This window comes from Bos taurus, chromosome 5 (genome assembly GCF_002263795.3).
Source record: "Bos taurus isolate L1 Dominette 01449 registration number 42190680 breed Hereford chromosome 5, ARS-UCD2.0, whole genome shotgun sequence".
NCBI classification, from domain to species: domain Eukaryota; kingdom Metazoa; phylum Chordata; class Mammalia; order Artiodactyla; family Bovidae; genus Bos; species Bos taurus.
The window spans coordinates 119,130,683-119,146,997 of record NC_037332.1 but is presented as its reverse complement, the minus strand read 5'-3'; the positions used below and the strand labels follow the sequence as shown (position 1 = coordinate 119,146,997).

Below are 16,315 nucleotides of genomic sequence, written 5' to 3'. Positions count from 1 at the left end.
GTCTGGTAAATTACAAACAGATTAAGTTAGCAAAGGAATAGAGATTTCTAAGCTCATTTCATCGATGAGCATAAATACAAAAATCCTAAATAAAATAGGAACTCACCCAAACTGACACATTATACAGCATAATCCCTCATTAAGGAGCTGAGATAACCAGGAATGCAACGATGGTTCTGCATCAGATAAGGCAGCTCACAACGGGCCACGTGCAGGCGGTCACACCCTTGCCTCGGTGTGTAGCTACCACCTGTAATGGGGTTCTGCACGGATTCACCATACTTTGCTCACAGATGTTGTGGATTTAATCGCTTTTCCCAGGAGAGTGTTGGCAGAGTGAAAGAAGGGGCACATGTCGCATTTCTTTTGCGGGGAGGGGCCGGTCTTGCGTATTTCCTTGGAAGCTTGGAGGCCCTAAACCCCACCTGCTGCTCAGAGGGGAACCTGGCGCTTTTATTCTCTCTTGTGGGGGTCTCGTCGGTGGACACGAGAAAAGGCGGCTTGGCGTTTACAGTCTCGCGGCGATTTTCTGAGGATCATCTGTTCCGATTCCGCGGAGGGAGCTGCTTTCACACAGGCGGACTCAGACCACAGCCTGGGGCCCGCTGGCGGCCCGAGGTCCCCCGGAGGCGAAGGGGCTGATCCAGGCCGGGGAGGGGCGCGGGCCCAGGACGGCCTTCAGGTTCGTCCACGCGGACGCCTGGCCCGGCTCGCCCGGCTGACTCTGTGGGTCGGTGAGGATGCTGCGTATTTGAATCGTGAACATCAGGCCAGCGAAGAGGAAGCCGTTCAGCGCCACCACGAAGAGGAAGAGCAGCGAGGGCCGCAGGAGCACGGGGGTCTGCAGGTCCCACTCGCCGCGCGCGTAGGCGCGCAGGGCCGGCGCGGAGAGCAGCAGCAGCACGTGCAGCGCGCCCAGCGCCGTGTAGAGCGTGAAGAGCACGAAGAACTTGCGGTTGTCCTCGCCCACGCAGTTGTTGACCCACGGGCAGTGGTGGTGTGCCCTGCGGATGCAGCGCTGGCACACGCCGCAGTGGTGCGCGCCCGGCGTCTGGACGGCGCCGCAGAGCGGGCAGCGGGCTGCCAGGCCGGGCGCAGGCGGGGCGCCCACCGGCAGGGCGCCGGGGTCGGTGAACATGGTCCGCGCGTGGGAGGCCAGGGCCAGGGAGGCCAGCAGGTGGAAGAGCGAGCCGTGCACTGCGCTGTAGGCCGGCCGCTGCGCCGGGAGCAGCCAGGCGCTCAGCAGCAGCACGCCCTCGCTCAGCGTCAGCACCCACGTGGCCGAGGCGCACACGATGCCCAGGGCGTCGGGCACGAACCACACGCGCGGCGCGGCGCTCGGGCTCCGCAGGGCCAGGTCGGCTGGTCCCTGAGCTCCTGCGCCTCTGCCCTCCCCTCCCAGGCTCCGCCTGGGACTCCCCTCCTCCCCACCGCAGTGTTCTAGAATGTGCCCTCCAATGGGGGCTTTGTGAACACAGAAAGGGCCCCCCCTTCAGCCGGGAAAGCCCCTTCCCGGCGGTGACTTCTTTGTTTGGGGCGAATGGGGCGTTGGACCTTGGAGGAGGCGGAGGTGCTGGCTGGGGGCGTGAGCCCGGTGTTGCATGCGGCCCTTTTAAGGTCCTCGCAGGAAATGTGGGCGAGGAGGAAACACCGCAGCTCCTCTTGTGTGTGCGTGCGTAGCGCACCTGTGTTTCGGGGGGCAGCACTTCTCTGTACACTGGCTCATTGGTACTCACAACTCTGACAGCACAAAGGTTTACTCCCCAGTTTTCGCATGAGAAACAGCTGGGGATTAGATGAGCGGCCTGTGAGTGACCGGCCAGGATTCCAGCCTGCAGGTGGTCTCAGCGGGCTCTTCCGGCCTCCAGAGGAGCTGGACACAGCTGATGGCAGGTCGGCCCTCCGTCCCATCTGCCTCACGTGGTCAGGACACCGCACTGGGTGCTCAGCTGCCGGGGATCAAGAGGTTAAGCATGGGTTTGGATTGAACCAACGGCCAGCATTCGGGAAGGTCAGCTCTAGACTCTTGGTCTAAGAAGTGGGTCCTGAGAAAAGACAGCTGCACAGAGGCCAGCATGGCCGTCCCCCAAGTGCCCACAGCAGACAGAGAGTGAGGAAGGCGGGTGGGTCTGAGCTGGAAGGAGGCTGCCTGTGAAGGGCATGCCTGCCTGGCTGCATTAATGAGAGTATAGCATCCGGGATGGTGGAGGGGACACAGCTGGGGGAGCATTACCATGAGCAGCACTCCCGGTGGGAGGGGCTTGCGGGGCAGAGCCGCTCAGGAGAGGCCGGCTCTGGGGTTTGGAAGCGGCGAGAAGGGCAGCGGGGAGCAGCCAGTGGCCGGCTCTGGTGCAGACACAGGTGGGATGGGGCTGGAGCCCGGGGCGAGGTGCAGAGAGGGGGTCAGCGCCCACAGAGGAGGACGTTGCTGGTGACCCAGGGGCATCCCAGGGTGAGTGGACGCTCTGTCTCGAGAGGAATTCTGGCGCTTTCTGGGTGCCCTGAGGACTTCCTGGTGTCAGACAGTGAGTCGGACAGGACGACGGTGGTGGTCTCGCTCAACTGCAGGGGCTCTGAGGCCACTATCCAGCTTTCCTGACAGTCACCGTGCTGACCCGAGAGGCCCCGGAGCCCACGTTGTCACACCTGACACCTAGGTGTCAGAGAGCCGCTGGGCAGGGGAGGGGTGTGCCTTGCCTGGACAGCTCAGCCTCGCTTGCTAGGAGGGCCTGATATGCCTGTTTGTTTATTCTGTCTTAAAATAATTACCAGACTTCACAAGAGTGGTTTTTGGTTCACAGCAGAACTGAGCAGAAGGTGCAGAGACGCCTCGTCTGCCCGCCCCTGCCCGCTGCACAGAGAGCCGCCCCACCAGAGGGGACGTTTGTCACGACTGATGCGCCCGCGCCTCCGTGCCGTCCGTCTGCACCCAGAATCCATGGTTTCGGTCGGTTCCCTCGCGGAGTGGGACGTTCCGTGGGTCCGGGCGCGTGTGCAGTGATGCGGGCCCGCCATCGGGCAGGGCGGTCCTAGTGCCCTAGGAAGCTCTGTGCTGGGCCCTTGCCCCAAGCCTGGCAGCCCTGGTCTTTCACCGCCTCCGCAGTTTTGCTTCTCCAGAAAGGGCTCCCGTGGGAGCCGTGCAGCGTGTAGACTTCTCAGATGAGCTGCTTTTGCCCACTGGCGAGCTGTTAAGTTCCCTCTGTGTCTTTTCATGGCTTGATATCTGCTGTGGTTTTTAACTGAAAACCAGATGCTGAAAACAGAACTAGGTGTGAGCAATCATGGCAGGTGATTTCGGGAAGAGAGAACAGAGGACTCCGGGAGAAGCCGGGAAGGGTCAGGCCCCTGCCTGGAAGGGTCAGCTCTGGGTGGAGAGGAGCCGGGAGGGGCAGGGAGGGGACTGGGAAGCAGGGGCGGCTCAGCAAGGCCGGGGGAGCAGAGCTCCTGGGAGCAGAGCCCCTTCGGAGCCGCAGGACGGCCTGACGTGTAACTGAACAGGACCCTGTGGGGTCTTCTTTCTTGATAGACCCCCACCCATGTGCTCCACCTACCTTCGGTCTGCAGAAAAATTTTAGTCCCAGAATAAATTCAGTCAGAGAAGTGAGAAAACGCAGAAAGGAAATCCATCAAGCAAAACAAAATAATGATTCTTTAGCTATTAAGCAAAGTCAAGGACCTTTAGTGCCTCTTCAAGGGTTTTAGATACCGCAGCAACCCAGGTGCCCTCTGCAGACCCCTGGCTGCCTGTGGGCTGTGGGCGCTGCTCAGCTGGAGCCACAGGTGTCCCTGAAGAAAGGAAACCCCAGATCCAGGGTCTCTGAGGGCCGGGGGCCGAGGGCAGCCTTGGGAGGGGAGGACCTCAGGCCTGTCCGTTTGTCCTGCTGCCCCCTTGGGATGCAGCATCCCGTGCTGTAGCTGTGGGCGCACCCACCTGGCTGGAAGGCCATCCTCGGGGTGTGTCCAGGAGGGACAGGAGCCCCGGGAGGGAGGCTGGGGGGTCAGGACCCTGGGCTTCATCAGGAAGCCCCCCACACCCTTGCTCTGGGGTGTCCCGCCCACCCTGCCAACCCCACCCCACTGTCAGGGTCCCATATCAGCCTCTAAGCCTCTACTTCTCTGCTAAGTGGGAGGTCTCCCTGCTTCCCACCGGATGTGGATCCTGGCCCAGGTGAGGCCGGGTCCCCGGGGTGTTGTCCCCTGGGTTTCCTGTCCTTTGCCAGCCCTGCGTGTGAAAGGGCTTTCCCCCATGTATATGAGGAAGCCCCAAATGGAAAAATAATACTTGTAATTAGGAAAAGGCTCTTTTATCCTGAGCTTAAAAAAGTCTTCCTTTTTCTTCATCAGGAGATGTTAATTGTTACCAGATAGCTTTTATGAACCTGATGGTGTCCCCACAGCTCTCATCCAGCTCTCAACGTCCCCCGGGTTTTCTGTCTGCTGTGACCCAAGACGACCCTCAGGTCGGCGCACAGGCTCCGTCCGCTCCCGGCCTCCGCACTCGTTGCAGCGCTGCGCGTTCAGTTGCTCGGGAGCGGGCTTGGGCTGCGGCTTCCCTCTCGCCTCTCTGTCAGGTTTGGGGATGAGAGCTGTCCCAGCCTCAGATGCTCTGGGGCCTGTTTCCTATTCTCCCAGCTGCGGAACGGCTCCTGTCTTGTGGTTGAATATTTGCAAGCTCTCCTCAGTGAGGCTCTGGGCTCGCAGCCATTGCCGAGGTGGGTTTGGATCGTTTTTCTGCCTGGCTTCCTGCCCGCTCCGGCTCTCTGTGTGTTGAGCCTCTTTTGGAAGATGGCACTTGGCTCCCCAGGGGGGCCCCTTTCCTGGGATCAGCACGCTGGCTGCGTGTCTGTTGTGATGGAATGTCTTAGCGATTTCAGGAGCTCTGTTTTCTTCTCCATTGGTTTTCGGAGCTTTACCTACTGTCTTCTCCTCCTCCCTCCCCCGGAGAACTGGCGATTTTCCAAAAATCTAGAGGAGTTCTGGTTGCCCATGTCCCTGTGAGCACCTCCTTCCTGCTCCTCTGTTCTCCTGGTGACTCTGGGAGTTTTGATTCAAAACCGCCATTTCCCTTTCTGCTCGTTTAATCTGCAGCCTGGGGCCTCTCTCGGAGTGGACGGTGGCCGAGCGTTTCATTTCCACTCACTAAACTCTTCTTGTTGTAATTTTCAGAAAACTTACTGTGTGGAATATTGATTTCCTTTTTAGACGCAGAATTATTCATGTATGTGTTCTAAATTGCATATGGTTGGACTTTTTGCTTAAACCTTATTCATTTTTGGGCTGTTTCCTGGTGTTAATTGTACTGTCTAGAGATAATAAGACTTGCAGTTTCTCTCTGCAGCAATTTATTGTGATTTTTATTCTGGGATCTTATTTATGATCAACATTTGCAAACCCTTCATGAATTTTGGAGGAAAAGTGTGTGCTTCGTCTGAGCGGGATATTTATTAAATCAACCTTATTAATCATATTGTCCATTTTTCCTACAGTCGCGTCTGTTTCTGTCCATTTCAGTGCTTGAAGATTGAATTGCAGGTTAGTTTCTTTCACGCTAATTGCTTTTCTGTCAAACCTGAAAATATTTTTATTCGTCTTGGCCTCATATAAGAATTTCAGTGCCTTGCTCTTAAGCTCATCCAAGTTCACTGTAGTGGTCTCGTTATTTGGGGTGTAACTTTTGTCCATATGAACTGGTTTTTGCTCCATCCGCTGCTTCTGCCTCTGGCGGTGGGTGGGGACACCCGCCCCGCGCGTGTCCTGGTCCCTCGGTCTGTGCCTTTGTCGGCAGAACCCGTGTGGGTTTTGGGTGGGACCTGACGTGTTTTCCTGAGGTCACTTAGTGGTGCAAGAAATACTTTAAAGTCCAGTGGCTCAGTGAGCTGCCCTTATGAGTCCTTGTTTTGTCCTGAGACTGAAGGGGTCTCATCACCACGGTTCTTCCAGGTGCCGCGTCTCTTTCCTGGGTCGGCTTCTCCATGCAGCTGTGACCCGTGGGCGTCTCGGCCCTCGCTGCCCTCCTGCGGGTGCGGAGGGGCCAGGATGCGTTGTTCCAAGCAGACGCCCCCGCCGCCCCTCACCCAGGGAACGCTGGCAGAGCCCCAGCTCGGTCCCAGGTGTGTGAGAGGGTAGTCAGGTGCCCGACGGGCGTCTCTGACCCGGGCAAGACCCCCACTCTCCTCACGTCCTGAGCCCCATCCCCTGAGGCAGGAGTGATGCGTGCCCTCGCCTAAGGCCACTGCTCCCCTTCAGCTTCCCAGGGTGGGCAGTGCCCCAGCCGGAGCTGTGCTGCGCTCGCTGATGTCCAGGGCGTCTGGCCGCCCAGGCCCAGCACTTCTGCTGCTCACAGAGTCTCCGGCCTGCATGTGGCTTTTGGGTCCAGAGAGAGGCGGTGGCTTGGATTCCCAGATGGCCTGGTATCGCTGATGAGCCAGGGCCTCCCTCCTCGCCCACCACCACCACCAAGTGGCAGACAGGCTTCCGAGAGCCACCCGCCCTGGTCTGACTCCCTCCACGACGGGGTGCTGCGCTTCCCACCTGCACGAGCTCAGCTTAGCCGGGGAGGGCTCTGCTCGGGGTCACATCTGGAATGTGCGGTGTGTGGATGAGGACGTGTGTTCGCCAGAAGTTGCTTCTAAATAGTTTCTCTGAAATGAAGATACACAGGTATTAGATTTCCGGGCGGTCCCCAGGCTTGTGGGTATTGTGTGTGAACACTTGAAAGACCCCACGTGAGATGCAGACGGGGACTTGGTCCGTGGCGTCTGGTGTATCTGAAGGAGAGGACCCCTCCCCAGGAACCAGCCAGGTTGGCAGGGGGTGCGAGCAGACAGGGGCAGCTGCTTCCAGGAGACTGCTGAGCCTCCCGGCGGGGGTTGAAGGGGAAGGGCAGGTCCTGACGGGGTGAACAGACCTGGGGCGACCTCGATGCATCCCAGCTCTCGACGCCTGCTTCTCCCTCCTTGGGGGGCACTCCACCCAGCTGGAGACTCAGCTCCCACCTCCCGGCCCCAGGCAGCCCTCAGCCCCCAGAAGACGGTGCTGGGGTGTGGCCCCCGCTCCCTGGGCCCTGGGTGCTCGGCACCCAGCAGGGTCAGCGGTGGCCTCGTCACGGGACCCGGCTTCTCCTTGTGTCTGCTTGCGTCCCTGCCACCCGTGTGCTCCCCAAGCCCCTCTGGGCCTGTAGGTCTCCTCCTGGGGCGGCTGCTTGCTCTTGGGGTCCGTCTGGGGCCGCCTTGGGGACTCGGACACTCAGGTGCCCTAGGTCGGGTCTCTGTGTGGAGCCCCTGGCTTCCTCTGGAGCTGCGTCTCCAGCTGTGTCCTGAAGGCTCATTCTGGGCTCCACTCAAGGGGTGGGTCTGCCAGCCCTCCAGACGGGCGACCCCTGGGGCGGGTTGTGGGCCTCAGGGTGCTGTCACGGGTCAGGGAGATGGTCTGTCTTCCTCTCTGGGGTCGGTCACGCTGGCTCTCGCGAGGCAGATGGCTCTGAGGGGGCTGGGGTGAGGCTTGGGCATGAGGCGAGGGCCTGGACGTGGGGGCATTGGGGGCTACAGCAGGCAGGTGGCCTTAGGAGAGGTTGGGTGGGGTGGGGGACAGTCCTGGACGTGACTGGAGGGTTAGGGCGTGAGGGCTGAGCTCCATGTGGACAGACGGGTTTGCCTGTGCGTCACCACGCAGGGGACATGCCTGGACGCTTCTGTGACGTACAGAGCGAAGGCCAGGCTCACAGGGGATCTGGGCATCGACGTCGGGACGTGGGTGGAGACACCTCTGAGTTGATCATCCTGGCCCCAGAAACTGTGCTTGGAGAGGGAGTGTCCTTGTGGATAAAACTTCTCATGTATTCAAGTTTAGTCCCTCAGGACAGATTTCCAAGAGTGAAATTTATTTGAAAATTTATCAAACCTATTGTCAAAATGTTTTCTGGAAGGGCCTCCCACTTGGCACACCCAGGCAGGCGTGAGAGAGTGCCATCTCCACTCACCGGGCCAACGGCAGAGTCTTGATTCCGGGCAGAAATCACATCGATGCCCTTGTCTGCTTACCCTGAGCTGCAGAGAAGGTGAAGTGGGAAGGCTTCTGTTCAGAAGACACACTCGTGTCCGGGATCCTGATCTGGGGCCGGTGTGCAAGGCTGGGGCAAGCACGGGTTTCACCACCGGAGGGGCTCTGCGGGCCCTCACGGCTCACACTCGTGTGCACGGAGGCTTCTTCCTCCTGTTAGGAATCCCCCAGAGTCTCGTCCGCTCTGTGTGTCTCTTTTGCAAGCGCATCCTGCAGGGATTTGGGTGACAGCTGTGTTATTTACACAGTCGTATTTGTTAATTATCACGTTTACAAGGAGACTGACGGAAATCGTATACATACGCTGTCGTTCAGTTGCTTGGTTGTGTCTGACTTCTTGAGACCCCATGGACTACAGCTCGCCAGGTTACTCTGTCCGTGGGATTCTCCAGGCGAGAATGCTGGAGTGAGTTGCCATTTCCTTCTCCAGGGGCTCTTCCTGGACCAAGGATTGAACGCATGTCTCCTGCATTGGCAGGCGGGTTCTTTACCGCTGAGCCGCCTGGGAAGCCCATTCATATGTCAGAGCCCCGATTAGAGCATTAAAGTTTCAGGTTATAAAGACATTTGCTCTCAAACAAGGCAAGCCCCCGCCTTCCCCCAGCAGCTCTCCCCCGCCTCTCTCGGAGCTTAGACGTCCCCAAGGCGCCCCACAAAGCCTCTTGTTTATAAGCGTTTCCTGATTGTTCCAGAGACGTGTGTGCACTGTCTCCCGTTCCTGCGCTCCCCCAGTCTCTGCATCACTTGACTCCGCCTGGTGCTTGCCCTACCTGTCACCTCCGCCGGCTCTGTAGTGGGCAGGCTGGGCCAGGAGAAGCTGTGACCGAAGCTGTCTGGGACCCACCGTCCTAGGGTGCCTGTGGGCGGATGTGGCCCTGCTCCCTGGAAGCCTCCAGAGCAAATCACCACAAACTGGGGCTCGTCGTTCCCTGGCAGCGTGGAGGAGTCCAAGGTCACAGGTCCCCAGGGAGGGTCCCTTCTGCCCCTCCCAGCCTCTGGGCTTTGCCTGCAGCCCTGGGGGCTCCTGCCTGTGGCCATGTCTCCCCACTTTCTGCCTCCATCGTCACCTGGCTCCTCCTCCCTTTTCTCTTATGAGGACCCGTGTCCCTGGACGTAGGGCCCACCCTGAACCCAGAGTGCCCTCGTTTCAAGATCCTCAGCTAATTATACCTGCAAAGATCTTGTTTCCGAATAAGGCCGAGTTCCAAGGCTCGGAGTGAACGAATGCGGGGGCCGTCTTTGATCCCCGCAGTCCTCAGCCCTGCCTGGGCTCTGTTTTTGTGTCTCTGGAGGGTGTGGGGATGTGAGCCCTTGTAGCCTCCCGGGCCCTGGGTCCATCCTGTGTCCACCAGCAGCGTCTGAGCCGGGCCGGCCCCTCTCCCGGGAGCTCTGGGTGCAGGGACAGGGCTGATGTTCGGGCGGCTGGACACGGTCTCGTCCTGTGCGGGTCCCTGCAGGGGTCCCGTGTCCTGTGATGGCCGAGTGTTCCGTGGTGGCTCACTGTGCAGGGCGAGGGGGGCCCCGCTTGGACCTGGCCCCCTCCCCGCGCTTTGTCTTCGTTGGGAGCAGCCGTGAGCGGGAGCCAGACCCGTCCGTGCCCCCAGGCTGCACGTCAGCAGGTGAGTCATGGATCATCCGAGTCCTCACTGCTTCACAGTTAATTTACCTGAAGTCTCCAAAGGACCGGCCGGGCTCAGACTGAGGGGGCCGCCCCATCACATCCTCCTCGGAGGCCCCGGGCTCCCCGGGAAAGCGCCTTTGTGCGTCGGCGTCTTCAGCACCGTGGCCCCAACGGGGTGGCCCCTCAAGGCCTCCCTGTGCCTGTGAAGCTGCTCCTTGGGGGGGGGCCACCTCTCCAGGCTCTGGAGGACGCTCGCTTCCCCAGGCCTGCAGGGCATGGCCCTCCCAGCCACTTTCTGCCCCAACAGCTTTCAGCTTGGTCTTGGCCCAGAGAGCCTCTGACCAGGCAGGCGTGGCTCCTGGGGCCCTTTGCTGCTCGAACTAGTTACAGACGTGACACGCTCGCATTCTGGGGCCTGTGACCCCGTCGTGTGTCCGTGTGGCTCGTGTGACATGGGCCAGGGCATCTGCCTGGGGCTTCCTCCCCGAGAGGGTAGGGAGAGGCCGGGGCCATGGGCCTTGCTTCTGGAGGAGGTCCTGCTCCTGAGGACTCACTGCAGACACGCACCCGAATGTGTGTGTGTGTCCACAGCCCACATACACACACGGCACACACAGGAACACATGGACAGGCACGCATGCATGTTGCATGCACACACACCTGTGTGCAACACACAGACCTGAGCACACACACGTGTAAAGGGACACAGACCTGAGCACACACAGACCCGAGCACACACACATGTGTAAAGGGACACGGACCCGAGCACACACATGGGAACACACAGGCACACACACAGCTGCACACGCGCACACGGACCCGAGCACACACAGTCGTGTAAAGGGACATGGGCACAGTTCATGCACAGGAACACACATGCACACACACAGATGCACACGAGCACACAGATGTGAGCACACACAGTCGTGTAAAGGGACACGGGCACAATGCACACACACGCACACACTCATGCACACACACAGCTGCACACGAGCACAGACACAGGAGTGGGTCGCCCCGCGCCCAAGGCTGAGGGCTCATCTCCCCGCTCCCCTAAACGCACCAGCCACTGTCCAGCCCTCAGACTGTGTCAGGGAAACGAAGCTTCCAAGCACAGCTCGCCAGGTGCTGGGCTGGGTGGCGGGGCTTGGGGGGGGTCTGCTTCCCCAGGAGAGTCTCCCCTGCCCTGGTGCCTGTCAGCTGCTCCTCCCACCCACCACTTAGCTCTTTTTCTGGGACCCTGGCTGCTGAGTCTGGGGTGATAGAAACCTCAGTCCCCTCTGCAGGATGCTTGCCCCGACCCTTACACTTGGGGGGCTTTTTCTGGGGCTCTGGACACGGGTCCCCAGGCTGCTGCCGACTCTGCAGTCTGGCCCCCCCCTGCCCTGGGCTGCCCCAATGGGCAGGCTCACAGGAGGACGGGTCACCCCCTCTGCAACCTCCTTTAGGGTGGCAGGTGGTCGGCGAGGCAGTGTGGGGGGTCTGACCGAGAAGGGGCTAGGCTCTGGGGACCCCGGTGCCGGCGGAGTCTCTGCCGCCCCCTGGGGGCAGCGCCTGGGCCCTGAGCCCTCTGCTGCTGCTGGGCTGCGACGTCGCGAGGCTGGAAGCAAAGCCGGGGTCACATGCTCACGGGTTCCCACGGTCTCCTCAGGGCGAGCGGCCCGCCCATCGGAGCAGCGACTGCAGGGTCTCAGAGGGAGGACACGGGGGGATCCGACTCTGCATCCGTGATGCGGCCACATCTCTGGATCTCTTCCCTCCTGGTTGCTGGTTTTAACAGAGTGTTCACACCCCCAGGGGTGCGGGCGCTGTATTTCCTGACTGCGGAGCAGGGTGTTAGGGAAAGAGCTGCCTGCCTGGACCCGCGTTCTTTCTGGATCACTGCACCCTCATCGCCCACGCAAACAGCCCCGCACGGCCAGTCAGCTCAGCGCGGCACCGTGTAGTCAGACGTGGCGGCTGTTGGGTGCCTGGGCCCGGGGACGGCGTGCGGCCCGAAACGATCTGATCCGCCCAGAACATCTTAATGGTTTAGATTAAGTGGGCATGCGGGCCGAGCCTGCTCAGATGGCAAACCCAGGCTCGCCTGTGACCGAAAGGGACTTTCTCTGAGACCAGAAGAGGGAGAGGCTGCCCCGCCGGCCCCACAGACAGACAGACATACAAATAATTTGGGACCACGAACAAACTCTTGAAACCATAAGCCAGTTCTCTGATGCAAGTGGGAAGGACTCATGGCAGGTGAGACTTGACCTGTACTGGGTTATCAGGCATCAAATGAGAGCTCTGCGTATAACGGGTGGGGGTGTGGGGAATGGCCAAGGGCGTCAGCAGAGGGGGACCAGCATTCCGCCTGCTCTCAGCCTGCTGAGCACTGACGTCTGTGTCCCTGCCAGACTGAGTTAGTCTGAAGGGGCAAGAGGCCATCATCAGGATGCCACCCTCGTGGGGATCAAGCCTGGGGGACACGGGCCATTGCCTGGAGTCAGGGACTGCCTGCACCTTGGCCTGGGGAGGCTTCTGAGTTTGCACACAGCTCTGGCAGTTCTTAGGATCATCTCCGTAACTTCCACGACTTGTTTCATTTTACTGAAGTGGGATTCGTGTAACACGACCATTTTAAAGTGAACGGTTCGGGGGTGTGTGGCACACTCACGGTATTTTGGGACCACCACCCCTATAGCGTTCTGAAACACGTCATCACTCCAAGGGTTCCTCCCTACCCGTGCAGCTCTGACGCCCCTCCTGTCTTCCCCCAGCCCCTGGAAGCAAAACCTGCTTTCTGTCTCCGTGGGTTTGCCTGTCCTGACATTTCCCATAAATGGATTCACACAGTATCTGCCCTTTGCATCCAGCACCCTTCACTGAGCAGACTGTCTGCAGGGTTCACGGTGCTGCAGCGAGCGTGAGGCTCCATCCCTTCTTAAGGCCGGATGGTCAGTCCACGCACTTTATGGACAGACTGCCTCTGTGTCCTCAGCTGAGGACCCTGGGGCTGTCCCCACCGTCTGCTGTCCCATGTCTCCCGGGTAAAGCCGAGGAGTGGAATCACTGGGTCGTGCGGCATTTCTATGTGTACCTTTTGGAAGAACGGCAACATCACTCTCTAATCCGTTATTTTCTTTTTCTTTTTTTTTAAATTTCAGTTAATCACTTTATTTGACTGCACCGGGTCCTCATTGTGGTGCGTGAACTCCTGGTTAAGCATGTGGTTTCCTGACCGGGATCAAACCCAGGCCCCTGCGCTGGGAGGGCGCAGTCTTAACGTCTGGACCACCACAGGAAGTCCTTACTTTATTTCTAATTTCCCTTCACTTGCTCTTTCCTTTGACAGCTTAAAAAATGGGAAGACCTTTTCAGCAAAGCAAAAGAAACAAGTCACAACTTAGGTGTGAATTAAATGCGACACATTTTAAATACACCCCAACCACGTTTGATTTTCCCCTTGTCTTTACTTCTGCATACAGCATTAATTTATCAGAAATCATGATACTGTGGCTTTGACTTGGCTTTGTCCTAAAAAGATTTCTCGTTCAGGGCCCTGGAGGCTGCCCCAAGGCCCAGAAGGGGAATCTGCTGGACACTGACCCCGGGCCTGTCGGCCTGGCCGGCCGGGCCTTGCCTTCTGCACTCCCTGTAGGTGGTGAGTCTGCTGGACGGTGGGCCTAGACACTGACCCTGGGCCTGTCAGCCTGGCCGGCCGGGCCTTGCCTTCTGCACTCCCTGAAGGTGCTGAGTCTGCTGGACGGGGTGGGGGGCCTGGACACTGACCCCAGGCCTGTCAGCCTGGCCGGCCGGGCCTTGCCTTCTGCACTCCCTGAAGGTGCTGAGTCTGCTGGACGGGGTGGGGGGCCTGGACACTGACCCCAGGCCTGTCAGCCTGGCCGGCGGGGCCTTGCCTTCTGCGCTCCCTGTAGGTGGTGAGTCTGCTGGACGGTGGGCTTAGACACTGACCCCGGGCCTGTCAGCCTGGCCGGCCGGGCCTTGCCTTCTGCGCTCCCTGTAGGTGGTGAGTCTGCTGGACGGGGTGGGGGGCCTGGACACTGACCCCGGGCCTGTCGGCCTGGCCGGCCGGGCCTTGCCTTCTGTGCTCCCTGAAGGTGGTGGTCCAGGAAGACGGGCCCTGACGCCTCCTCTTCCCAGACGCCTTTCCCCGAGCTTGAGCCTCTCTCCTCCGTGTGCTCTGCGGGCTTCCCGGTGTCTTTACGTGGCTTTGGCCGTTTACCCCGTGTTGGTGACTGCCGTCTCTGAGAAGGGGCCTGTGTCCATGTTACCGCCTGCCGTTCTTTGTTTGATTTTGGTGGGGCAAGTGCTTTCCTGTGAATCTTCTTAAAAGTATCCTTAACTATTTTAATATACGTATATTTATTTTTTCAGATTCAAAGCCACTCCTTCAGAGTGAAGACATTAAGGTCGACCTGACTGCCCCCAGGAGTTTCCTTGTGCAGCAAGCTCAGGGATTTCCCTCCAAAATCCTGTGAAAGCCGCTGGGTCTCCGAGGACCAGGCCTTCTTTCAGAGGAGAGGAGCTGCTTGTCTCTGAAGCAGCTCAGCAGGGGAAGGACTATTTGCATTGGGTTTTGTTTAATTTGCCCGAGCCAAGCACACCGAGTCCATTTGCCATCACATTATCTAAGACAGCTCCAGAGCTTCTCATTCTAGGATCAATTCCATCCCGGAGTGACATCCACTTAACACCCAGGGCCCCATGCTTTTAGCTGAATAAAGGTCAGGCCGTCCGCCGTCTCGGTGGCCGCCCATCATCGCAAGGGACGAGAGGCCCCCCAGGGAAGGTTAACGGATGCAAAGCTCCGGGCTCACCTCCGCAAGCAGGAGACATTTCCATTTTTACTCCGTTTGGTGGGTGGGTATTTATGCTTTTCACTTTTAACCACTCCGTTTAGGGCGTTCACCTGGGAAACACCGTCTTGCAGGGGACCAAAGCCATCCTTTGCCAGAAATCTCCGCTCTGATGATCTGCAGATGTGTGAACCCCGCGCCCAGTGGAAGTGGAGACGATAAGTTAATAGACCACAGCCCCCCTTCCAGTCACTTCTCGGAACCACATGCGTTTTAATTAACCCTTGTTGATGGAACGGGGAGGGGCTGCAAGGACCCTCCTGGCGTCTCTCCCTGGGGTGAGGGGGCGAGTCTTTGGCTGTACCTGGGCCAGGAGCCGGCCTAACCCGTCTGCTAAGTCAGAAGTCCTGAGGGAGTCGTCGGTGGTCCAGGGCAGTGAACAGCTGGGGCTGAGAGCAGCTGCTGTGCCCCTGAGCTGCTGAGGGCGAGGCGGTCTCTGTGGAGGGAGGGGTTTCGGGCTGCAGCGTGGGCTCGGGAGGGACGTCACCATGTCTGGGCTATGGGGAGGCCAGCCTTATGCTGGTGGCTGTGCCCTTGGCCTCCAGGCCCGAGCGCACTTCGGGGCAGCCTGCTCCCCCACTGCGGGGGCCGGCCCGACCGCCTGGCTGTTGGCAGGATCCCCAGCCTACTCCAGAAGTGCCAGGGGCCAGACCTGGGGCTCTGAGCCCCTTTGAGATGACAAGCGGGGGCGTCTTCTGAGACCCTCCAGGAAGGAGACTGGAGAGGGCTTTGCTTTGTTGCTCCAAGTTCCCAGCCTGGAAAGTGGCCGTGGCCTTCAGCCGGTCAGCGGCCATTCCTGGCGTGGGGTCAGCCTGGAAAGTGGCCGTGGTCTTCAGCCGGTCAGCGGCCATTCCTGGCGTGGGGGTCTTCCGGGACCACTGGATGCAGCACTCTGGGCTGGGGTTGGGCAGGCGTCTGGGGTGCCCGCCTGGGCGAGCAGGGCGTGCCAAGGAAGCAGGCGGGCACTGGGAGAGGCCGCTGATCTGCCGGGTGGTGTCTGGGGCCAGAGCACGCTTGTGCTGTGAGCCTGCAGCCGCGTCACTGCCGGCGGAGGACAAGGGGACAGGCCAGCAGAGCCACGCTGTGTCCTCCGTCTTCCCTGGGAACAAAATGGGATCATTGCCATGTGTCTAGTTTTTTAAAGAAAACCTAGATTAATCACTAGTTTTACTGGATATTGAATAAGTATCAAACAGATGTTAGCAGCATGTGGAAGACAAACAGCGCTTGTGTAGAAAATAAATTTATTCTCTTTATCGTGGTGTCTATTTGGGTTTCATAGACTCACTGAGGGAATGAGCCTGCGATGCACAGTGAGGCTGCAGCTCCTCCGGGGACCTGGCATGCCCGTGCCCTCTGCAGACGGCGGCACGGCCTTGGTCCTCTCTGCCCGCAGCTGAGCATCTCTCTAGTCCACCCGCGGGCGCCGTTCCAGGCGGCGCTGGGCCCGGAAACTCCGAAGACTCGCTCAGGCTGCAGGCTGGCGTCCTGGGTTCTGCCTCGGCATCCAGGGCCGCGCGGGTGTTTCTGCGTTTGCCTGTGACCGCGTGTCCTCAGGAGGGCTGCGAGAGGCCCCTCCGCAGGTGTGGGGTCCTTCTCAGAGTCCACTCCGGAGCTGACCCCCTTGTCTGGGCCGACCATCACCTGGGCTTCCTTCTCCCACGCTGGCTTCTCATTCGTGACCATCTGTAATAAGACGATCCGTTTTCATGTTTTAGTTCTGTTTCCCAGCCATGTGCTCGGTGATCTTCGTGGCAGTTCCTCCCGTCTGATTCTC

At 59.5% G+C, this 16,315-nt stretch overlaps 1 non-coding gene across 1 annotated transcript; it reads right to left on the bottom strand.

The window, feature by feature from the left end:
• Positions 1 to 583: 583 nt before the first annotated feature.
• LOC531175 (palmitoyltransferase ZDHHC3) lies at positions 584 to 3,947 on the bottom strand. Its single transcript, XR_003034925.1, has 2 exons — positions 3,932 to 3,947; positions 584 to 1,464 (listed from the first exon to the last, which is right to left on the bottom strand). It is a non-coding gene; the product is annotated as a palmitoyltransferase ZDHHC3 (transcript).
• Between the last annotated feature and the right edge of the window lie 12,368 nt (positions 3,948 to 16,315).